The 25,021-nt window shown below is 40.4% G+C and overlaps 1 protein-coding gene across 6 annotated transcripts in view; it reads right to left on the bottom strand.

The window, feature by feature from the left end:
- PAM (peptidylglycine alpha-amidating monooxygenase) overlaps window positions 1-25,021 on the bottom strand; it is a 147,444-nt gene that overhangs the window by 119,523 nt on the left and 2,900 nt on the right. Inside the window, exon 1 of one of the 6 annotated variants that reach the window (XM_074855925.1) lies at window positions 6,801-6,840. The exons of the other annotated variants lie outside the window; for them this stretch is intronic. The gene's annotated coding sequence lies outside the window, so the exon portion shown is untranslated. Of the gene's footprint in view, window positions 1-6,800; window positions 6,841-25,021 lie in introns of those variants that run through there. 6 annotated transcript variants of the gene reach the window in all.

A 25,021-nucleotide genomic window follows, 5' to 3' on the forward strand; every position in this document is an offset into this window, starting at 1 on the left:
GAAAAAAGAAGATAAAAATGCCAAATGACAGTTTCACGTGCTTCTTAGGAGTCTTCATTTGAGCTGAATAAAGTGTGGGTTCCAAGAGGAAAAAAAAACCCAACCAACCAAAGAAAAATCCAAACAAGGAGTCATGCTATTTTTATGTAACTGTAGACAGGCACGAGGTTAGCATATCAGCTTAGGTTAGAATGTGATTGCAAATAATGATGCAAGCCTAGCACAAAAATTCTTTCTTAAGGTGAAAAAGTCAAGTACTAAAAAACTTAAGATTGGTATGTAGAACAATCTTGACTTCATTTTTGCAGACACATATAATGGTTTCCTTGTATGCATAAGCTTCGAAGGCTGTTAGACTAAGACTCCATAATATTCTAAGAATCTCACTTCTACAGCAGTAGAAAGAATAAGAGTAGCTCAAGCAATAACAACAGCATAATCTGAAGTCCTGTTCTTATTAAGAGACATTCTAAGATACTTACTCCCGTCTCTTCCGCAGATCTCTTCCCCCACCCACAATTTCTGCAAGAGATCACGAATACACAACACAAAATTTACCACTGTTTCCCGGAACATTTTCAGCAACTTTTATGCCCCATCCATATTGAAATCTGGGCATAAGCCATTTCAGTCAGTAACTGTTAAAACAGGTAGGTACAGGACAAGCTCTAAGAGGTACCAGCTTATAAAGTGATGAACATTTACTATGTTAGAATATTGCTGAAAATAATCAGATTATCATTTGTCAAAGCAGGAAATGATAAATTGGTATGACACAGAAAAAATATACTAGTAGTATGATGGAATGTAAATGACTATGAATAACAAGTTCAATTAGAAAACATTTTGAATTAGCAGATCATCGTGTTTAATATATGTACATCTCCAGCGCAAGGGTTTCTCTAATTTTCTACAGTGATACGTTGACAAAACAAAGCTACAATTCTTATCACCACAAACACCAGTGGTAAAAAAAGAGGGAAAGTAGTCTCAAGCAACAACTCCTTACTCTACAGCATCAATTCCTGAACTTGGTCATATCATGGAGCATACACACATAAATAATATACAGCTGTTAAAGGCCAAGAAGAGTATTTTAATTACTTCATGTGGCTCTACTACAAAACCTATGCAAATCTTGCTCTTATCTGGCACCAATCCCACTGTGTATTATATATTATGGGTAGTCCTAGAAGGCTTTCACAGAAGCAGCATTAATAGCAGAATGGTAACACAACTTTGTTTTTTTTCAGATGTTGTTTTGTCCTGCACATAACTTCATGACAAACACATTTTCCAATGTTGTAATGCTGGGGGAGGGAACCAACATGTGCACACACTTCTGGAATGACCACCACCACCAATCTCTTCAAGAACACTCTTTAAGGAAGGGAGGAGGGGGAAAGTAGCAGCACAACTCTGTTCTCAACAGGTGATTCTGTCCATCTCCAGCTAACACAAGTCTTTTCCCCGTAAGCATCTGAAACACAATCCTATTTTTCTAAATCTATGCATCCCTTTAATTAGAGTTCTGAACAGAACAGCTCCTGCCTGGGCAAATTTGCTTTACATAATACACAGGGATTAACTTCAAAAATCCAAACTGGAAAGAGACAGGGCTATACTATCACTTCTAAAACCGTTATGGTGTAATGTATTTACAAACAGCATGTACGTAGGCACTTGCATTGATACGTTCACATTTGAAAAAATGTAAGAAGATGCCCTGTACATCTTTCCTACAGTTCAAGTATAGCTCTGAAGATTAAAGTCTACATATAACACTGTACCGTAACACTCATGTGCAATTAATGCCTATAAACATGGATTCTTGAAACATACAAGCAGGTTTTTTGTAGAAAACAAAACTTCCCATAACTCTGATACATTTCTTTAAAAGGAACATCAGTGCACATAATAGTACCTACTTGTATATTTGTAAGGGTGGAGCAGTTCACATCACTCAGAGCAAAAAATGAGGCACTTGCCAAGACTGCTCTCTTCATTTCATTTTACATTTCTGCATTTCAGACAAGAAATCCAAAGTAAATCCCAACTTTCCCTCACCTAAAAATGTTAGTCTTGCTCTGTCCAACTGCTCCTCACAAAGACGCTGAAAGAGAAATATATATTAACTTCCTTTCACCCCCTTAGCTTTATATAGTATGTTCAATTATCAGATACCTTCAGCAGCTCTGCCAACAGAATGACAACAGAGCTTTTCATTCAATACTTACAGCAAAATTTCCTTCTTTGCCCTAAAATAGGGTTATCCCTCAGTCACTGTTTGCCACCATTTCTTTACTGCTTTGCTGGCATGAGAGCTGACTAAAGTCCACCAAAGGTCAGCTAAATGCTTGAGAGAACCAAATACCAATTCTTTTAAATTTCTCATTCCTCTCCATTGCCCTGCAGTAATTTTAACAACACTTCCACTTCAAGGAACATACTGAGTTTACACTGCTTCCAAATCTCAGAAAGGTCTCAGTGACATGTAAATACTTTGTTTTATTGAGTCAGAAATTACATCTCTAGAAGGACTTTTCCACAATCACCACACTTTAAGATGTCTCTAGCTTTTATTACAGCAAAATGACTTATGAAAAGACCTCAGCCTGCTTATGGCACAAGTGTAAATTATTTGTCATAGATGTTCCCAGCCTCAAACTCTACCACTACTAGACAAATAAGAGAGCCACTGTCCCAAACTAAGTGGGTTACTTTTCCAGATAAGCAACTCCAACTGAACAAAAAAATGGCAAAATTTAACACTGTGGCTACAATCTCTCTCCTGTAATCACAAAAAGTCTGAGAGGGGCATATAAAAAGGATTAGAATACCTGACTTTGTTTTCATGTTGAAGTGATTCACAGTTTCACAGCGCTTTACAACTGGCAAATCTCCACACTGGATATTTTACAGATGGCAGTGTGTTATTTCTGTGTCTTTCAGTAGCTCCTGTCTAGCTTTTACACAGAAATATAAAAAGTAAATATTGATCAAGGAACCTTTAATATTTAATTATTACAAGAAAATGCCTTGGAGAACATCTAGTAAGCAAGCTGAGCAAGGCAAGCTACACTGCCTAAATTAGCTCAGCTGAGACAGACTTTGCAGTGAAATGAGCATCTTACACCGCCAGTTGTTTTTCCATCTTAGCCCTACAGGTGAGAAAATACATATTATTGGCGGAATGTTTATTTTTATTTAAAGATGACTCAAAGTGGCCAAATTTATTACAAGAAGACAGACATGCTCGATTTAGTCAATTAAAATAAAGGATCTGTACCATGGACAGGGAAATGAGAGTTACAGCAATGATCTTCGCAAAACAATCACAAGAGCAGTATCTAGAGCTTTCTAGCTTGTTTTCTCCAAGGAAGTTTCAAATAAAACAAGAAAAGCAAAGATATAAAAAGAAAACAAAACCCACTGCCACTGCAAAATGTTTTATTACTGATTTCTTTGTCCTATGCATAATATACCTATGTAGGCATAAAGAATGCAAATGTGTAATTCCTTGCCAGAGTACAAAACATGTAGAAAATTGCTTTTGATGAGGATTTGTTGTTTAAGTGGAACTTGCTTTTGCAGTGTGCAGAAATGAAAAAATAAACAGAATCAGTGAAAATATATTCTTTAAAGTAAATTGGAAAGACAGACCATGCTAAGAGAAGCGGGACTTTAACACATCTTCAAACAAAGCCACCTTTTTGCTTATCTGCATGTAAATTTATTAAAAGATCCCTCAAATGTATTAGCTCTTCTTTAAACACAACAACAAAACCCACACGCAGTTATAATACAAACCCGTATCTACTGGTAACATATGTAACTCTTGTCCTTAACACCAATTTAAATAAAACCAAAATACTCCCTGTAACAATCAGTTTGAGTTTCACCAAAACGCACACAGCTCTAACAAAACTATAAACAATGGATATGATATTCGTGCTCCTAAAGATTATCAGGAATGACAGGCTGCTTGGAAAGTAAAACAATGACCTAACTAAAAATACAACATGAGCTAGCAGATCTAATTGAGTAAATCATATTTTGGTTTTGTTTTAGAGAACAGCAGTACCATAAGGTAGCACTATACAACTCCTCCCCTACTGCCTGAGCAGAGACAGAACATGCTCTAATTAGCTGCCAATGATGAAAAGGACTAGGAAACTTGAGGCATTCTTTGAAGCAGCATGCACCACAACAACACCCAAATATCTCACCCCCAGAAAGTTTCAGCATTTATGTTTGAGAGCTGACGCTGCCACGTCAACACAGCACTTAAGGGAGGCCCAAAACCACAGTGTACCTCCTATGCAGCTGCTGTACCTGGTCTACAACATGGACCTCAAGAAATACTAGAGAGATAGATATGCATTAAAATTTTAGCAAAATCAGAGAAAGAAAGGACAGTTTTACACAGCTCACAAGAACTTACAGAAGACAAACTGACTTAGAATCTGATACAAATGAAAAATTAATGTCAAAGTATCATCACAGTATGCTTCTACTAGGTGTACCATTTTTCATGTCCACAGTGCAGGATGATTGCTTTGCATTTTACATAACTGTTGAAGTTTCATTATAGTACCAATCAGTAAGTTATTCTTCTAAATGTGGATACCTGACAGGCTTCACTTCTAAAAGAAAGTTGTGGCTTGCAAATGAGTTAATGAGAGTCACAAAATTGGATATGCTAGGCCTAATCCTATCTGACATTGTGTGATTAAACTGAAACAATCTAATTTTCCCTAATCCTACCTTGAAAGAAGGAAGTAACTAGGGTATAGTTCATTGAAAGCTGCAACTCTGTATATTTAAGATCTGCTACAGACACCTCAAAGATTAACAGCAAGGAAAAAAAAACCCCACCTGACAGCTCATGCATAGCAAGGGAAATGGCCTTAGATTCAGATATGCAAAGTATTAGAATTGCTTTAGATGACAACTATTTTGCTCCTTTACAAAGTCTGTGTTACAATCCCTTTTCAGGAAGCTATGTTAAAGACAAAAATCCTGACTGTAATAATATTTGTTCTAATTGGGCTCAGAGGACATTCTGGGAGTACGCACAAACAAAGCTCTTATTTGAAACTGAAGAGGAGGCAAGGAGCAACTCCGTTTTTATCTGTGTAAAAATGCAGCTGACAAGAGAAGCAGGGGTTGAAGTAACTGTCCATTCACCTGCCAGGTAAATATGCTTTGGCCTAAATATCACATTTTCATTAAAAACATATTCTTCAGTTGTAGATCAACCTTAGACTGACACACAGAAAAGACTGCTCCAAGGCAGACAGCTCACTGCAGCTGTACTCTGTCACACACTACACAAAAGCTAACCCAGAGCAGGAGCTGATACTGTTAACAGCAGCAACCACCACCATTGAAATAAATAAAACCCACTGAATTACTGCATAAAATGCTTTATCTTAATGTAGAGGCAAATAATGAACCATATTTGAACCAATCTCTAAGCCTCTTTTTATGCTAGAAAATGAGAGCAAACATCGTACAAACATTATCACATCCCAGGCAAGGACATCAGGAGGAATGTCTAAAGCAAGGAAGGCATACCCTTGATCATGTCAGGGAATACTTAAGTCAACTGGACATACATAAACCTATGGGCCCTGATGGGATGTACCCATAAGTACCAAGAGAGCTGGCTGATGTCACTGCAAAGCTACTCTTGATAATCTTTGATCCATTATGGCAACTGGGAGAGGTGCTCAAGGACTGAAGGAATCACCTGTGAGGGTGACCAGGCCCTGGCACAAGTCACCCAGTGAGTCTGTGGAGCCACCATCCTTGGGAAATTTTCAAAAGCCATCTGGACAGAGTCCTGGGTAACCTGCTCTAGGTGGTCCTGCTTGAGTAGGGTCATTGGACAAGATGATCTCCAGAGGTCTGTGCTAACCTTGACTATTCTCTGATTCTGTAAAGAAAACTAATAGTTACTTTACCCTTCACAAGGTATTTTGAACTGCAAGAGATGTATGTGCAAACACAATCAGGAAACACTGAACCATTTTACTAGTTCTGTGTAACTCGTTCTATAGGCATATATAAATCAACACACACAAGTCTCCCCAAAATGGATTACTATTTTTAATATCAAGTTTTGAATTTTCATTGATAGTCTTATTGGGTTTACACGTGCAGCTGCTGGCAGTGGGATGGTTGCAGGGGCAGCCTCTGTGAGGAGAGACAAAGGCTGCCCCATGCCAGACACAGACTTACAAAGGACCCACCAGAAGGCATAGCTGAGCCCTGCAGCCAAGACGGTGACGATTCTGGGAAACAGTATTTAAGAAAGGCGAAAACACTGCACAGCACAGTGTGAGAGAGAGGGGTGAGGAAAAAGTGTGAGGAACAGCTCTGCAGACACCAAGGCCAGTGAATAAGAGGAGGGGGTGCTCCAGGCACTGGAGCAGAGATTCCCCCTTCAGCCCCTGGAGAGTCCCACATCAGAGCAGATATCCACCTTGCAGTCTGTAGAGGACCCCATGCCTGATCAGGTGGAGAGGCCTGAAGGAAGCTGGAGCCCATGGAGAGCCCATCCTACTCTATTTTAATTGGCAATAAATTAAATTAATCTTCCTCAAGTCGAGTCTGTTTGCCCATGATGATGATTAGTGATCTCCCAGTCTTCATCCTGACCCATGAGCTGTTCCATGTCCCTGTCCTGTTGAGGAAGGAGAGTGAGAGAGCAGCTGGGTGGGGGTCTGAGAGCCAACCAAGGTCAACTTTCATCGTACTCCATCAATATTTTAAAAGAAACAGGCCATACTCACAGTAAATGATTGACACGACTGTTCAGACTTTGATTTCACTGAGGTAGTAATGCAGCTGTGAAACAGAACAAGTCACTTTTAGATGTGACTATGACAGTCTAGCCCCAAGTGAAACTTCAATTTGAAATGCAGAATAAGGTCCGTGAGTATAATTTCTGTTCTTGACAACTACTATCCATTCATCAAAACACAAAAAACCAACAGTCCCAAGTCAAATAAAACTAATAAACAGGTATTATGACACTTGACAAAGACCTTACCTCAAAGATCAATTTCAAGGCCACGGTCTAAGTGTCAATTTGTAAATAATAACTGAATATATGCTATTATAATTGAAAAGAGATTATATATTCAATTAATACATATACACTGTAACTCAAAAACCTTCCCTAAGCAAATTACTGTGGTTGTATTTAGGTCAAATCATCTTGACATGAATGACAGAAAATGAAATAAGACACAGATAGAGATCTTCACAATTTGAACATCATCCAGAGAAAAGCTTTAGTGCTTACTGAAAACAACAATAACTATAGGGAGACAATACCCTGTGGTGAACATACAGCTTCTTAGCACTGAGCAACAGAATAAATCTCACATACTACTAGAAAACATACTCCATTCTTTGGAAACATTTGCTCCTGAAAGCATCTAACAATAACACAAGTTCAAAAGTTCAGGTCAGTCTGAATAAACAGGTTTTCTACACTGGCCTTCTAGATTTCAATAAAGCTGTAACTCTGTATTGACTTCCCTAATTCAGTTACTCAGTATCAAATGAAAATACTGCATGACTGAAGTAAATCAAATTCAAAAGAGGGCACAAAACTAACGAATTATAAATAAAACAGAAACACAAACCAACAAAAACTACAGAAAACCAGCCCAATTTAGAAAAGCCAATTATAGGTAAACAACTGTTTTGAATGAATATTTTGAAGACATAACTATGAAGCCGAGAGTTATTTTTAAAAGCCTCCAAAAATGAAGGGTAGGGGGGGAGAAAGAGTTGTCAGAAATGTGGTAAACACACGAGATTATCCTCAGTAATAGTATTTGTTGATAAGCAATTGTTCTAAATGGGACTGGTGGAAAAAAATAAAATAAACCACAAAGACTATAAGTACCAACTGTTCAACTCTAACATTCTCATACTTGCATGTAGTATTGTCAAAATAGCACTACTCCCCCACCAGACATAAAAGGTTTTGACAAGACAGTCAGGTTACAGATCCAGTTATTTGAACTAAAAGCAGGAAAATTATCTTTCGCGAGAGAGGGGGGGGGGAGAGAGAGGGGGGGGAGAGAGAGGGGGGGGAGAGAGAGGGGGGGGAGAGAGAGGGGGGGGAGAGAGAGGGGGGGGGAGAGAGAGGGGGGGGAGAGAGAGGGGGGGGAGAGAGAGGGGGGGGAGAGAGAGGGGGGGGAGAGAGAGGGGGGGGAGAGAGAGGGGGGGGAGAGAGAGGGGGGGGAGAGAGAGGGGGGGGAGAGAGAGGGGGGGGAGAGAGAGGGGGGGGAGAGAGAGGGGGGGGAGAGAGAGGGGGGGGAGAGAGAGGGGGGGGAGAGAGAGGGGGGGGAGAGAGAGGGGGGGGAGAGAGAGGGGGGGGAGAGAGATGCCCAAATTTCAAATCAGAGACTGCCTGACTGAGCAAGGGAAAAAAAGTGGGAACAACTTTGAGGAAAATACAGTCTACGCTGAAAGTCGAGTTGTTGAAGAAATGAAAAATTGAGACCAACCAACCAGAGAGACAGAAGAAGACAAAGTCAGCCTGGGTAAGAGCCAACAGGGAGTGTGACAATCTGGAGCCACGAGGACAGGAAGTAACAGCGCAGGAGTGGCAGGCAGCTCTGCCCAAAGCCAGAAGGGTCCATTAACTTGTGTCCAGAAAAATCCTGAGAGCATCAAGAACGTCAGTGACAATGGTGGCTTTAGTCCATGGTTACCCCTTTTTCTGGCACACATATTTGTCCATCAAGATCACAAATAAACCTTAGTAACTACAGATGGTATCTTATAGCTGAAACTGCCAACATCCCAAGAAACATAAACCTTGAAAAAATTTCATATTTTATTTCACAGTAAATCCAAGTTCTTCAAAAAGTACTTTGAATATAGTAATTTATTGTCTATTTTGCAAATGTATTTAGTACAAACGTGTCCACTAAATGGATAGTCTGAACAGAATCTGAATAAAAGAGGTCAAATAGAGTAACTAAACAATGAGAACATTATTTATAGCAGCAAAGACCTGTGAATTGACTGAAGATGTCAGGAAACTTCATTTATGCAAATAAAGAGAGTTGGGTTTGAGATTAATTAAATCACTAATCCCTTTTGTTCACAAGTCATCTTCAGAAAACACTTCAGTTAGACATTAGGAAAGTACTGTATGTGCAATATTTTATACAAGCCACCTTCAACACTTTCACATTGCTTCTGTATTCATGAGAAAAATACTTAAGTTTGCAGTTTCTGAAGCTTTTTTTTGGGTCAATTTTTTTTTGTTTTAAATCTTATTTTCCAATGTGAACTCATTTTAAAACCTTCCTGACACCCCCTTATTCTCTTACTCCTTATTGTCATACAGGATCCTGAGAAAAGCAAAGGTGTTAAGCTACAAAGCACTAAGAGGAAGGTCTTCCAAAACTAGTAAAATCAACGGACTATGCTTGCCTAAGGCCAGTTGCTTTTGATTCATGCTGCTAGGCTCTAACACTAGATGCTACAGAACATTTCTAACCTTACCTAGAGGTTCATTCCTCATGTAAAAACATTACTTTCAGCTCTCTGTGGTGAGTGGGACGTGACAACTGTAAAAGCCCCAGCGCAGATTTTCTAAGCACCAGTGTTGACTTGAGAGCACTTAATATTGCTACACTATCCTGAAGCTTTATTTCACTTTATCTTTGACATCAGTGTCACTGTTCTTACACTAGTAATGTATTTTTTCCAATTTTAATTTTACACAATTCAAGTATCAGAGATGACAATAAAGGAAGTACTTGTAATGAAAACTGACTTCCCTAAAGAGATAGAGTTACAATACATCTGCTAGATCCATTTCCTACCTAGTCACGGTTTCTGGATCTAGAACAAGGACATTTCAAAAATAAATTAAACTGGGGGATGTGGGGGGAATGCAACAACATGAGGTGATGACAACAACAAACTAGCCAGTGATGGCAACTACCCTGAAATAAGAAAAAGGTAGTAAACAAACAAAAAAAAAAAATCCATATTCTGCACACAAAGTTTAACTACTGTATTACAATACACTTTAAACAGAACTTACAGACTGAGTGACACAGTTCTCATGGGACATGCTTCTTTTAAAGCCCTGATAATAATTTAAATCCTATGTTAGCTTAAAAAAGTTCATACAATCTTGATGACATACCCGCTCAAACTATGCCAACAAACCTCCCAACTACAGTGCACTCTTACCCTACAGTTATAGACTCATCTCAAAGTGTTGCACAGCTACCAAGTTTTATATAGATAGCAGTGCAAAGAAATCCTCTTTTAAAGTAAGAAGATATTTCCAGTAAAGCCAAAGATTAGTTACATAGGAATGTTTATTTATATTTAGATTTTTTTATTATAAGAAATAAAAGTTTCTCTTTTAAACATCTTCCTGAAGCTCAAGGCTGCAAAACACAATATGGTAAGAATAAAACATTCACATAATGAATCCACTGGGAATGCCAGAAATTTTCTACTACTTTATTATCTAAAAAGTGAAAAAAAAGGTGCTAGAAGCTATTTACTCCCAAGCAGCAAGAACAGGATAAAGACAGACCTGAGTAGAAGCCAGAGTATAGCCTTGGGAACAACAAAGAACCAAATATTTCCACAGATCAAAGATCTTCTCCCATGATCAAGCAGTGGTCTGAGACTAAGTACAGACACCTGAGGAAAGCTTTGCCACTTCAAAGCAAGTTTTCCAAAATAGATTGCTTCTGATCAAAATCATGCTTGCAAGTTGTTTCTGAACCAGCAGCTACTAAAAGAAATAGTCACAAGTAGCCAAATGAACAGACAACTCCTTACTACATTAGCTAACTATGGAATACCATTACCAGCAGGAAAAAGGACCGTAAAGAAACAACAGTGTCAAGAATCATTACTACAATGCACCAAGACGACCCACAAGCTTATCACAATGGTAGTATAATCCAACAAGCCGATCTGACTTTTGCAAGCGGCCAAAAACCATTCCCAATACCTTAACACGTTGCTAGCTCTGATGCCTATTAAAAAAGAGAGACTAAGTATGTATTTTTGCTTCCAGTCTGATCAGATTCAAAACCCTGCTAAAGCAAGAGGAAGAACTGAATTGATTACCAAGTCACTACACGTGCCCACAATTTCCACTGTTATGTAGCACGACTGCAACAACATTATAGGAATCGATATAATGATATAGAATTGCACTAGCTGTATTATCCTCAGACATCCTTAGGAATAAAAGGCCAAGTATCACATGACACTGAGACTACTGTTAGAAGACCAACCTCCAAATCAAGAGATGCCTTTTGAAGACCACATAAAAATAGTAAAAGGTCTCTAAATGCAGCTCTAAATATTTTTTCTCCTTTGACACAAGTAAACAGAAGAAGATTTGGTTGCTATTCACTTTGTTCAATTCAGTTTCTTCTGAAGATGAAACAGATCACACTAGACCAAAGCAGTTAAAAAGAAGCAGTGAGCACTCTATATCCCATGGGAGAAAAAGGCAGATACCAAGCTTTTCAGGATAGAAGCAGACCAATACAATGTCCTTTTGCTTGATCAACTCTTTTCAGAAAGAAAGATGAGGAAGTTTCATGCAACATGCTCTTTTTTTATGATACTCGTCAATAGTGGTTTTGTTTCAGGTCAGATATAGTCTCAGATTTATCACCATATATCATCAATGTACAAGTACTCATTATGAGAACTTCTGCTTTCAAGTGATATGACTACAAGCCTGAAAAAGACCTCTTTTTTTATATCAAAAAGAAGTCTGCCTTGAAATACTCTGTTCACCATCACCTCTTTAAACTCTGACCCAACCATTTCAAATTCAACAAACCATGAAGTGCATTGGTAGCCCTGTGGAAGACATTGCATTCGAAGAGTTAGTGATCTTGGGCAAGCCACGCCTGCTCTATCAGGCCTTGTACTTAAAGCTTGGGAAGCCCATATGTCAGTATGGGCAGCTGCTGCAAGGGAATCTGCTTGAGTGCCCCGTGCCAGAAGGTATCATGAAAGAGACAATCCTCCTGCTTGTCAGAGGAAGGTGTATTGTGTACACTCTGTGGATATATCCTCTGCAACAGAAAAGTTACCCAAAAGGAGACATTTTCAGTTTTACTCCAGTCTGGAGTCTCCAAAGACAAAATTGACAGGAAACCACTGTCTATTTATGGGAAAAATATAAACAAGTGAAAGGAAAAAATAGACCACAAAAAGAAATCAGGACAGTGGATAGACTGATTACACTCTCTGCTCCCCCATTCAGCAGGGAAAGGAAGAGTACACCAAGACCAATTAATAACCCTAACCTGGTAGCTCACACACAAACCCCATATCAACTGTCTAGATCTGGATCTTCCTCCATGAGGTGTAACGGGTAGCTGGGGTCCCACAGGAAAGCAACAAACCTTATATTTTGCTGACAGTACACTGGAGCAGTCATAACCCGTCAGCAGGTGATGGCTCTAACAGTTACAGGCCTGAGGTCACTGTAATACACAGGGACCCATCCCTATATCTGAAAAATAAACCAACTAAAATTAATCCCTTGGGGGGTCAGGGAAGGGAGAGAGACGTAGAAGAACCTGCTTGTTAAATCTCTTTGATATTACAATTGGGTTCCTACCTGCCTTTTACAGCAAAAGTGTGGGTAGCTAAAGTGCATGAATATGTTACTGGGCATGACTTGTTGGCAGGCAAAACTTTCAAGACAACAGGGGATAAATACTCTTTTGGGTTATGCTAGGTTTGTGTGTGTGGCAGGGGTTTTTGGCAGTGGGAGAGGGGGCGCCCTGTGCGAAGCTTCTTGAAGCTCCCCCAGCTCCAAGTCGGACCCACATCTGGCCAAGGCATGGGCCAGTTAGAATGGTGGCTGTGCCTGCTCTGTGATAACATATTTAAGAAGGGGAACCTGGGAGGAGGAGTTGGGGAGTTTTGAGGAGGGGTTAATGTGGAGGACACCTCTGCAAAGAGCGCAGGAAGAAGGGAGGAGTGGGGGGGAGGGTGTTTAAGATGTGGTTATACTTCCCACTGTACTACTCTGTTAACTGGTGGTGGTGTTTGAATTAAACTGATGGGTTTTTTTCTTCCCCTAATGAGTCTGTCTTTTGCCCATGACCATAATGGATGAGTCATCTCTCCCTAACCTTATCTGGATTCCTGAGCCTTTTTTTTTTTTTAATTTCCTCCTTCCCGTTCCTGATGGGGAAGGGGTGAGCAAGCAGCTGCATGGTACTCAGTTGACCTCTGGCTCAAACCATAACATGGGTTCATACCATGACTGTGGGAAAAGTGGTTACAGTTCCTGCTAATTTGGAGCCTCCCTCAAAATGGGTTGCATCCAAACAGTCCAGGCTGCCCAGAGGCTATGTAGAGATCACCCAGATGATTAAAGCTATTAGAGGCTGAAGTTATTCAGAGAGCCCACCCCCTCCTTTTCTGCAGCCCCATCTGGGCTGTGAAAATGCCTGGTTAATGATCACTGAGAAAGGCTGCCTCACACTCAAGAGCTGCAGTGCCCAATGTTACCACTTTCCTCCAGCAAGATGTACATGAAGCTGCATGGGATCCAGCAAAGGCTTTCTTTAGCATTCCAGCTGCTTATGAACCACAGGAGCAATCCGCATGCTTGTGCTGGGTTCAGCAGTACACCTTCACTTTACTGCCCTGGAGGTATCCACACAGCCCCCCAATTTGCCAATGGGTTGGTAGCCCAGTGTTTGGAAGACTTCAATACTTCCCCACACTGTAAATAGCTCAGCTACACAGATTATGTTATCCACATCACCAGGGCAACCACTGGTCCCATTGAACAAGTGCAAAATGCACTGAGTAATGTTACTGAACCAATGCAAATCATGGGTGGGAAATTAACCCCAAGGAAAAACAGAGAGCTGCCACAGAGTAAGATCTGGAAGGATAATTTGGCAGGGACTTTGAGGAATGACGCCCGAAGCAGCTAAATAAACCATACTTTATATGGCAAAAATGCAGATCAAAATAGAAGATTATTGGTCTTTGTGGGGTTCAGACGCAATTCATACCATATGTGGCTGAGATATTAAGATCATTATATAATACAGTAAGAAAAAAAAAAAAAAGTCAGTTCTTTCCAGAAGAAAAGGTAAGAACCATGTTTGAACAAGCAAAGAAAGTAGTTTCCCATGCAGTAGTTTTAGGCTAAAAACTAGCCAATGAGCGTTTCAAGCTTGAAGTCCTAGTATTGGATGAGAACATGGGTTACTGGAGCCTCTGGCAGCAAGGGGCCAGGTGGCACATACTGTTGGGTTTTTGGTCTCAAAAGTTGTACCCATCAGTGCAGAATTTCAACAGGGCTGTTCAACCCTAGCTGAAACAAAAGGAATCACCCAAGAGGTCAAGGTTACTGACAGTAACCTTGCTCTCAGTTTTACAAGTGGGTACTGTCAAATGACTTATCAGTAAATCGAGAAGGTGCAGCAGACTAGCATTGTGAAATAGAAATGGTGCATTTCTACACTTACATCTCCCAGCTGAAGCAAAGTACCTTACAGGAGAAAACAGCGCAAGTTGGCCTAGGTAATGACAATGTGCCTCCACCACCTGATCTGTCTCCATCTTGGGCACAGAAGGCCTCACCATATGAGCAATTAACCCAAGAGCGGAATGTATGGTTGACTAACAGGTCAGCAAGATATGTTAAACTGCAACAGAAAGCAGCAACCTTTGAAATGACTGGGCAAACCTTCCTAACCTATCAAGGGAAGGGGGGAGCAGCCAGTATGTCAAATTGATGGCTGCAGCTATGGTGCTGGAAGAACCATAAGCTTTAGAAATCTTTATACTGACTCTTGGGTGGTATCTAAAGGTCTCACACCGTGGGCTAGTAAACAACAAACAAATGACTGGATGATATACACAGTAAACTTCTTTGGTGGCAGGATCTGATAAACACTAGAGAGCAAGTGCAAAACCACTGCTCTCTGGGTAAAATATGTAGATGCCTACACTTCACATCATGGTGAGCTGGCACAGGAATACAATGCTATTGCTGATCAGTTAGCTAAGGTATGTATTTCTGCAGTATCCCCCAATCAGGAAGTGTTAGATGAGTGGGCTCCTAAGTCAGGTCATTCAGGGATAGTTGCTACCTAGAAATGGGGACAAAATAGAGATATTCGTTGCTCAAGAGGCCATTCAAAATGCCTCTCAAGAACACCAAATCTGCAAATTAACAGAAGTAAGAAATCTGTCACAACAGCCCTACAGAGCTACATAAAGCCCTATAGAAAGATAGAGCACTGGGTGGCCCCAGGCCACACCTGACAGACATTATATTGGGGCACTTCCAAAAGGCCAGGGTTTGCACTAAATACTGGTGATGGCAGATATATGTACAACTATCTGGCTGTATTGCCTATTTCCCATGCCGACCAGAAGGGCACTATAAAAGGCCTTCAACTTTTAAGCAAATGGTTAGGTATTCCCACTTGTATTAAATCAGATAATGGTTGTCATTTCCAGGACAAATGTTCCAGCAGCGGGCTGGTGAAAACCAGGTAGCATGGGTTTATCATATATTCCAACCTCGAGGAGCCAGTTTAGTAGAGCGTACTAATGCCTTACTAAAAAACAATTGTGAATTGTTCCATCCACCCATCCACACTTTGGTGGAACTGGCCAACACTGCTGGCATGAACATTAATAAATCTGAATAGCAGGACAGGAGTCCCTAACAAACTGTTGTTAGGCTATCATCATACAGCAATGTGCACGAGGTTCCTGTCTGAAACTGTCTATCTTGGCACTGGATGAACAATCTGTTTATAGTGATCCCTACCAAGATACTGGCCCAGGTGCTGGGGACTACATTTTTGATTTCAGAATGCTCAGCCAATATTCCTTAATACGTTCTGCAACATACATTTCATAAAAAGTTGTGCTTTTCATCTGTTTTGCAGAAAGCGGATAGGGGCATCCTCCCCAGGAAGTCTCAGCATTGCACCAGCCCGCAGCGACATCTGTTGGCAACCTGTAGGTTACAGCAATGCTCAAAGTCCCACCCGCCCAGCGTATTTTTGGGGACAGCAGACACTCTGGGGGGGGAACTAAAAGGCCAATTCTTGGAAGATGTTTTGGTCAACATCCGAGGATGCCGGGAAAGGGAGCAGTGGAAGTGCGTGTGTGGGAAGATCCCCATCCGTTGATGACCCTTGCAGAGATTGCTTTATAACCATTGCTATATAATACTGACCTCCTAGAGAAATACAAGTTATTCTCATCTGTGAGAGTTACCATCTTTTTTTCATACAAACTATAATGTTAAAACATCTTTTGCATGATAGAGTTATTAAAGTGCATTCCACAGAAAAAAAGACCATAGCTTGTGACTTATGGAAAATATGAAAGATAATTGTCCTTCCTGAGTAAATTATATGGGCAATTTCTTATGGGAATTAGAAGGTATTTTCACATAAATTGCTTTGTCTTATTAACTGACAATTTAAGCCCACTTTAAATTTTGAGGTCACATCCTGAAGAAACACATTTTCAGGCCTGCAAAGCTACCGTCAGCAAAAACAACCTCAACCCATTGCTAGAGTTGGACTCTTACTGTGTAGCAGTAAGTGGACTCAGAATCCCCAGATAAGCTTTCTCCTTCTCTGTGAACCTGCAGAATAGCCATTTAACACACCGGTTTGGAGAACTGTTATTTTAACTAAACAGACTTAATCACCCACATATGTGTATTTTCCAGTCTCTCATAACATCCTTATGGAGAAACTGGTGAAATATGGTCTAGAAAAACAGACAGTGGGGTGGACTGGCTAAAGTGCCACACTCAAAGGACCGTGGCAATCACTGGCACAAAGTCCACCTGGAGGCCAGTGATGACCAGTGTATCCCAGGAGTGAATACTGGCTCCACTCCTGTTCAACATCATTAATGATCTGGATAGTGGGGCAGAGTTCACCCTCAGCAAGTTTGCAGATGACACCAAACTGGGAGGAGTGGCCAATATACCAGAGGGTCACGTGGCCATTCAGAGGGACCTTGACAGACTGGAGAAGGGGGCAGACATGAACCCCATGAAGTTCAACCAAGGGAAATGCAAAGTTTTGCATCTGGAAGGGACAACCCTGCGCACTAGTACAGGCTGAGGGGCTGACCAGCTGGAAAGCAGTTTTGCAGCACAGGCCCTGGTGGACAAGGTGAACAGAAGCCTGCACTCCTGGCAAAGGCAGATGGGGCATCCTGGATTGCTTGAGGAACAGCATCACTAGCAGCTTTCAGAAGTGATCTCTCAGCTTCCAGTCAGTACTGGTAAGGCCACACCTGGAGTGCTGTGTCCAGTTCTGGCCAACCCAGTACAAGAGAGACATGGACATACTGGCGCAACTCCAGAAAAGGGCTACAAAGGTGATCAAGGGATAGAGCATCTGCAATATGAGGACTGTGGAACTGTTTCTAGCCTTAAGAGGAGGTTTGCTGGGGAAGGGGAGGAAGAACCTTATCAATATGTATAAATACCAGATTGATTGGTATGGGGTGAAAGCAAAGAAGAGAGTGACTGACTTTTCTCGGTGGTGTCCACTGACAAGGTAAGAGGTGATGGGCATAAACTGAATCACAAGAAATTCTGTCTGAACAGAAGAAAACACTTGCTTATTATGAGGGTGATCAAACATGAGGAAAGGCTGTCCAGAGAAGCTGTGGAGTTTCCATCCAGAGGTACTCAAAACCTGACTGAACACAGTCCTGGGCAACCTGATCTAGCTGACCCTGCTTAACTAGGGGGGTAGTGTTACATTACATGATCTCCAAAGACTCCTTCCCACCTCAACCATCCTGTGGTTCTATATTAATCTCACAGGGAGAAAGCTGGGTGAGACAGTCAAAGGAAAAAAAAAAAAAAAAGAAAAAAAGGATTAGGCACATTTTTGCTGTCAAAAAGAAACAAAACTAGAAATCACTGTTTAACATTCTTGTAACCATCACATGTAATAAGCTATGTTATATAGGAATAGCTTTTATAGGAATAGCTAGATTGTCTAAAATTAGGTATCACAAAAAGTTCTTCTAAAAGGACTACTCTAACGTAGTTAAAAAATTAGTAATACTATGATCAAAATACATTAACACTGTTTCAATACAAACATCAGTAAACAAGCAGAAAGCAAAAGCTATTTTAAGTTAGGATAAAAGAAATACATTAAAACCTACCAGAAATCCTTAATCTCTTCCATAATGAGATTAGGATTCTTAGTACCACGCAACCCAGCTCTTTAACTTGAGTTCAGAATACAACATGCTTGCAAAAGAAATTAAAACCAACCAAATTTCTGAAAAGGGGAAACAAAGATGAATCAGAGAACTACAGACCAGTCAGTCTCGTCTCTGTGCCTGGCAACATCATGGAGCAGATCCTCCTGGAAACTATGCTAGGGCACATGATAAATAAAGAGGTGATTGATGACAGCCAACATGGCTTCACTAAGGGAAAATTGTGCTTGATGAATTTGGTGGTCTTCTACAACAGGGTTATAGTAGTGGTGGATAAGGGAAGAGCAACTGATATCATCTACCTTGACTTGTGCAAAGCATTTGACTCTGTCCTGCATGACATCCTTGTCTCTAAAACGGAGAGACATGGTCTGGTGGATGGACCACTTGGTGGATAAGCAATTGGCTGGATGGTCACACTCAAAATGTTGCAGTCAGTGACTTGATGTCCAATTGGAGAGCAGTGACAAGTGACATTCCTCATAGGGCAGTGTTAGGACCAGTGCTGACTAACATCTTTGTTGGTGACATGGACAGTGGGATTGAGTGCACCCTCAGCAAGTTTGCCAATGACACCAAGCTGTGTGATGCAGTCAATATACTGGAGGGGTGGGATGCTATTCAGAAGGACCTTGACAGGCTTGAGAGGTGGGCCCATGCAAACCTCACAAAATTCAATAAGGCCGAGTGCAAGGTTCTACACATGGGTTGAGGCAATCTCAAGCACAAATACAGGCTGGGCAACGAGTGGATTGAGTGCGGCCCTGCAGAGAAAGACTTGGGGGTATCTGTGGGTGGAAAACTGACTATGAGACAACAATGTGCATTCACAGCCCAAAAAGGCAACCGTATCCTGGGCTGCATCAAAAGGAGTGTGGCCACCAGGTCAAGGGAGGAGATTCTCTTGCTCTCTCGAGATGCCACCTGGAGCACTTTGTCCAGCTCTAGGGCCCCCCAGTATAAGGACATGGATCTACTCAAGCAGGTCCAGAGGAGGCCACAAAGATGATCAGGAGGCTAGAGCACCTCTCTTACGAGGACAGGCTGAGAGAGTTGGGGTTGTTCAGCCCAGAGAAGAGAAGGCTCCACGGCAACTTTATAGCTGCCTTGCAGTTACTTAAAATGGGCCTACGGGAAAGATGAGGAGGGACTCTTTTCTCAGAGAGTCTAGTGATAAAAGGGGGAATGGTTTTAAGCTGAAAGAGGGCAGATTTAGGTTAGATATAAGTTAAGTTCTTTATTGTGAGGGTGGTGAGACACTGGAACAGGTTCCCCTGAGAAGTTATGGATGCCCCCCGCCCCGCCCTGAAGTGTTCAAGGCCAGGTTGGACAGGGCTTTGAGCCACCTGATCTAGTGGAAGGTGTCCCTGTCCATGACAGGAGGGTTGCAACTAAATAATCTTTGAGGTCCCGTTCAACCCAAAACATTCTATTATTCTATGAATTTAACCACTCTGAATATAAATAATCCACAGAAAATTAAAGAATATAGCACAGAAGTCTGCAACACAGCACTGCTGATTTCAAATGAATGCTAGCTTTCATAATATTTTTTCTCCTCCTTACATGGACTGCTATAAGCACGCAAGGCTGACTTGATCAGTTTTCGAGTTCCTTTTCTTCACTCCTGAAAAGATCATCCAGCTTTAGGGCCCATGAATGAGGTTCAAGGAGAAAAGAACTCTATTAAAGGAAGATGACTTGTAAAGCAAAACAACTGCTGACACTCCAGAACCAAAAATGGTCCCAAAGCAATAAGCATTGTTGTGGATAAAACACTGGACTACAACCAACTTCAGTACCTGAACAGATGTAAAGATGTAGTTTGACATAGAGTTGACTCAACTGGGAAGGGGTACAGGAGGAATCAGCAATGACAGATGGGTATCTGCTTCTAAAAGACTAGGGCTTCCTGGAAAGATGAGGATGAACAAGTTAAGTATAATTGTGTATCACCGATGCTGGATTATGAATGCACATTAATGAACCTCACAGAACAAAGCATCCAACTATACTCAGTAATTACTGATGTAATATTTTAAATACCTGTTAACACAGACATAAGTAGTAACACATTCGCTGCAACACAGGTCAGATATACAACCCATTTCAGTCTGTCTTTCCTGTCTCCTCCTCTCTTCTACCTCACTTCACGTTAGCCCATCTTCAATCTTCCAGTCTTTCACTTCAGTTTTTCGGTCAATAGTTCATACAAGCCCATCTCCTATCCCAGTTTTCCAGATCCTCAGCTGATCCACATCCTTATCAGCCCATCCCCAACTTCATAGGATTTCTCCCTCTCCTGTGTTGTACATCCCCATTGGGTCATGGTCCTAAGAGTATCTAGAGATGCCACAATTCTCTCCACATGGGCTTCCTTCAGCAGACTTACCTTCATCTCAACTCTTCTTCTCAGTTCACCTACTTCTCCTCAAGTTCTCCTCTAACTCCAGCTGCTGAGTCTCTCTATTCTCTTCACAGCAAAGCAACACCTCAACCCTGACATGGAAGACTTCACCACCAGTACCTACTTATTTGTCAACATTATAAGCTACGGATCTCAGAAACTTACCGTGGTAAGTATCGGACAGCCTTTTTAAGTGTACAAGGCTGTCCATCATCCTATAGTTTAGAAATGTACCTTGGAGCTACTTCTACTTAACATCTACATACCTGTACATGAATTCATTTTAATTTCACTGAAGGTGCTTTTAATAAAACAGAATCAAAGAGTAGGGGAAATGGAACAGATTCTGAAGAATAATTAGAGACAGAGGGAAATGAAAAATGGAGTGGCAGGAGAAATGAAATATGAATTTAGTTACATTGTCTTGGCAGATTATATTTCTTTGATGAAATAGAAGATCCTTCCCCCAGGCAAAAGAAAATGCAGTAGGGCTGGCCGGGAGCAGGGGGGTACGGGGGCTGGAATTCATTACATTTTCATCCATATTACCACAGGGAAAACTACTGAATGCTAAGAAACTGGATTAGATGATGCAAAAAAAAATTTAAAAATCAGTATGCACGCTTAAACAAAGAAAGGCAACTAGCATTGAAACAAGAGTGAAGCGATAAGAGTTTCACTAACTGAGACTATTTCAAAAATATAGCCTTAGTATTTGCATACAGGAAACTGGCACAAAATACAGGAAAGAACCTACAGATGCTGAAGCAGAGCTGAAAAGGTACTACTCATTCACAGGAAGATCAGAGTGCCATGAAAAAGAAATGGATAATTTTTAGAATCAAAACCACAAAAGTATCTGTTTTTTTAATTTATGCTTTTATGTCAAACACTTTAGGACTGTTTGCGCTTGGCTACCAGTTTATCAGCTGGAAAGAACAAATATATCAGGTGATTACATGATCACAGCTACTATGATGCACTCAAAAATAACAATTATCAACAATAAAAAGCCATTTTAAGGGGTACTTCATAATTTCAACTTCTCTCCATCACAGATCTGCTTGTATGAGTGTCACTGTCTTCATGTGCAGTATCAACTACAGTCCCAGTCACCATGCTCTAGAAAGATGTGTTCAAAGTCTTAAGCAGTAGGAGAAAGGCTTACTGGAATCACAAAATATCTCGAGTTGGAAGGACCCATAAGGATCATTGAGTCCAACTCCCTGCAGGACTACCTAAAACTAAACCATATGACTAAGAGCATTGTCCAGACGCTCCTTGAACTCTGACAGGCTTGGTACCGTAACCACTTCCCTGGGGAGCCTGTTCCAGTGACTGACCACCCTCTCAGTGAAGAACCTTTTCCTTATGTCCAACGGGAACTTCTGACACAGCTTCAAACCATTTCCTCGTGCCCTGTCACTGGTCACCAGAGAGGGGAGATGAGCTCCTCCCCAGCTACTGCCCCCTTGAGGAAAGTGTAAACTGCAATGAAGTCACTCCTCAGCCTTCTCTAAGCTGAACCCAACAAGCTCAAAATTTTCCCAGTAATGAGACAAAGACAGCCTAGATTGTTCAGCCTAGCAACATAAAGTCTAAAGGTAAACATGATTGCGCTCTATAAATAAACCAATCGAAGGGAAAGAACTAAGCTACTGAACGATACCAAACAAGAATAAGTGAGTATATGAAAGCCATGAATCACTCAGGCTGGAAATTAGATGGGACATTTTTGAAGCAAGCCAGAAAAAAAAGATGAAAAAAACCCAGTATACCCTAAAATGAATAATTGTTTTATCATACAGACTAAAACATATTATTTACAGGCCTGCAACAGAAAGCAAGTGTACAGCTAATAAAAAACTCATTTGTATACCTGAGTGGAAGGAATAATAAAAGCAAAACAAATCTTCCACAGTTTTATAGCCATCCTCCAGGGTTAATCTACTCCTGTGCCTAACTGAAAAAAAAGAAGTGAAAGGTTTCACAAATCTTAAGTTCAATGTAAATGTTTCTTCATAATCCCTTTTTGCTCCCAAGTATGAAAAACTAAAGACTAATAATCTCTTTTTGTTCTTAAGTATGAAAAACCTGAGGCATACATGAACACAGAAGACTCTGAAAATGAGTTGGCCACTTGCAACATTCAATGGAAGTGTCAGAAGCAAACTTTTTTTTTTTAAAGTTATTTAAGTCTCAATTAATCCTACACACTAGGGACCATGACAAAAGGATAGATGATTTTAAAACAGACTATAAACTTTTGACATACCCTTCTTTTGTAGAGATTAATACAGTAAATACTGTATTAGTACCCCAGGACCACGAATATACACCAGCACAGATTAAAACAGGAGAGAGGAGTAAGAAGAATGGTACACCTGCTGCAAATAAAGAGATCAAGTGGAGTCATAAAATCCAAGAAAGAATATTGATAACAGAAAGGAACTGGCAGGCACTGGTGGAGTGTGAGACCGTACCACGTACACGGAACCACAAGTATGCGGTATGACACAATACCACCCTCGGCATTCTTTGTCTAAAGGCCCCATAAATGCAGCAAAGATCATGCAACATCGTTACCAGTCAGGAATAACCCAAAAGGATAAGGACTTGATAGCCAGCATCCCTTGCTCCCCTTGTCACTGCAAGTAATCCTGGCCAGACCCATCTGTCCCGGTCTTCATAAATGTAGGACTGCAAAAGCATGAGTCTGAAAGTATGAAAGAAATCTATGAGATAACAAATATGTGTTACTGAAATTGGTTTTGTTCAAAATAAAAATCATGTTCCCTTCTAACAGTGATCTATTGTGAACTGCTGCACTTTAAACTCTTTCACTTCATGTGGTTACACATCCTGTTTGGCTGTTGCAGAACCATGATATCTTAAAACAGATGATTTGCCAAGTGACATCTGTTGCACAAAATGTAGGCAGTTCATCACTGCAGCAGGAATAGCCTAGATTATCATTTATTGTCTTTTGGTTTCAGCAAAACACACTTTTTTCTTTGTGTAAAATAGATTCTTCTGATTGAATACTTCCTTTAACAGTAATATAATACAGTGATGGGTGGAGGGAGAGTGAGAAAACCCCTTAACTGTAAAAAGTATGGTAAGTGATCACAGTGCATGGACTGCTGTTTACAACAGAGCTCTTCCAGTTAACGACTGCTAAGCATCTTCCTTAGACAAGAGGTCAGGCAGCTTGTTTCTATTAACTAAACAGAAAAGTTTTCTTTCTTTTGGCATCTCTTCACATATAATCTGCACATATCCTTTTAAAGTCTACTTTTACATTTCATTCACATTATCACAGAGATGAAAAAGAGAGTCTCTATGCAACCTGTGTGTCTCAAAAATAATAATAATAATAATAATAATTTTAGATATATACCTGAAGAACAGTAAGTTTCAAAAGCCAGCACTAACCATGAATTTTGCTTCCCATTCATACCTACGCTACTTTTCTTTGTCAGTACTTGTTCTTTGCTCACATGGTCACAAGTTATATCTCATATCTTACTTGATTTCACCTTTTGCTTCTGGAAGTTTATCATAATCTTAACATTCAAAGCGCCCCACACTTTCATTCCCAGATGCTTCTAATGGCAAATTTACAAAATTGCACCGAAATATTTGTTTCAACACAAATTATAAAATAACCCATAAAAATGAAGATACAGTGAATCAAAGTATTTTTCAACTAAAACTTTTAGATCTTTCTGTAGGAACATGTTGAATCATTATTTCAAAAATACTTCTAGATTGATTTTTAACACCCCTGGGCAGTGTATAAATAACACCATCTCCTCCTTACCTTGGCCAGTTGGAAGAAACTGAATCTGAGTACAGGTAAGATTGACAGGATATTAGAAAAGAATACTCCACTTATCACAAAGAAATGAAGGGGATTATTCATTAAGGAGTATGTTGCAAACGCTCACTGTCTTTCAGCAACCCAAAGCATTTCAATTTTATACGTCCCCACTGCCTTACCAAAAAAAAAAAAAAAAAAAAAAAAAAAAAGACAAAAAAGGGAAAAGAAAAAAAAAAAGACAAAAAAGGAAAGCTACCATGCACTATCCTACAAATATTAAATGTCTTAATGTTCTAATGGTTCTATCTCCTTTCAAACTACAATTTTATGTAGTCAGAAAATACTTAGTTGTGCCTTGGGAAAACACCTTATATTTATTTGAGTTCTGCTGCATGAAAAACCAAAACTTCAACTAGGCTCATTAGTTACAGAATGTGCAATGTTTCTTTCTGTCACTTTAGCATTAGACTGAACCACAATGCCCCAAGTAGAGA

The sequence above is a fragment of the Strix uralensis genome, chromosome Z (genome assembly GCF_047716275.1).
Source record: "Strix uralensis isolate ZFMK-TIS-50842 chromosome Z, bStrUra1, whole genome shotgun sequence".
Lineage (NCBI taxonomy): Eukaryota > Metazoa > Chordata > Aves > Strigiformes > Strigidae > Strix > Strix uralensis.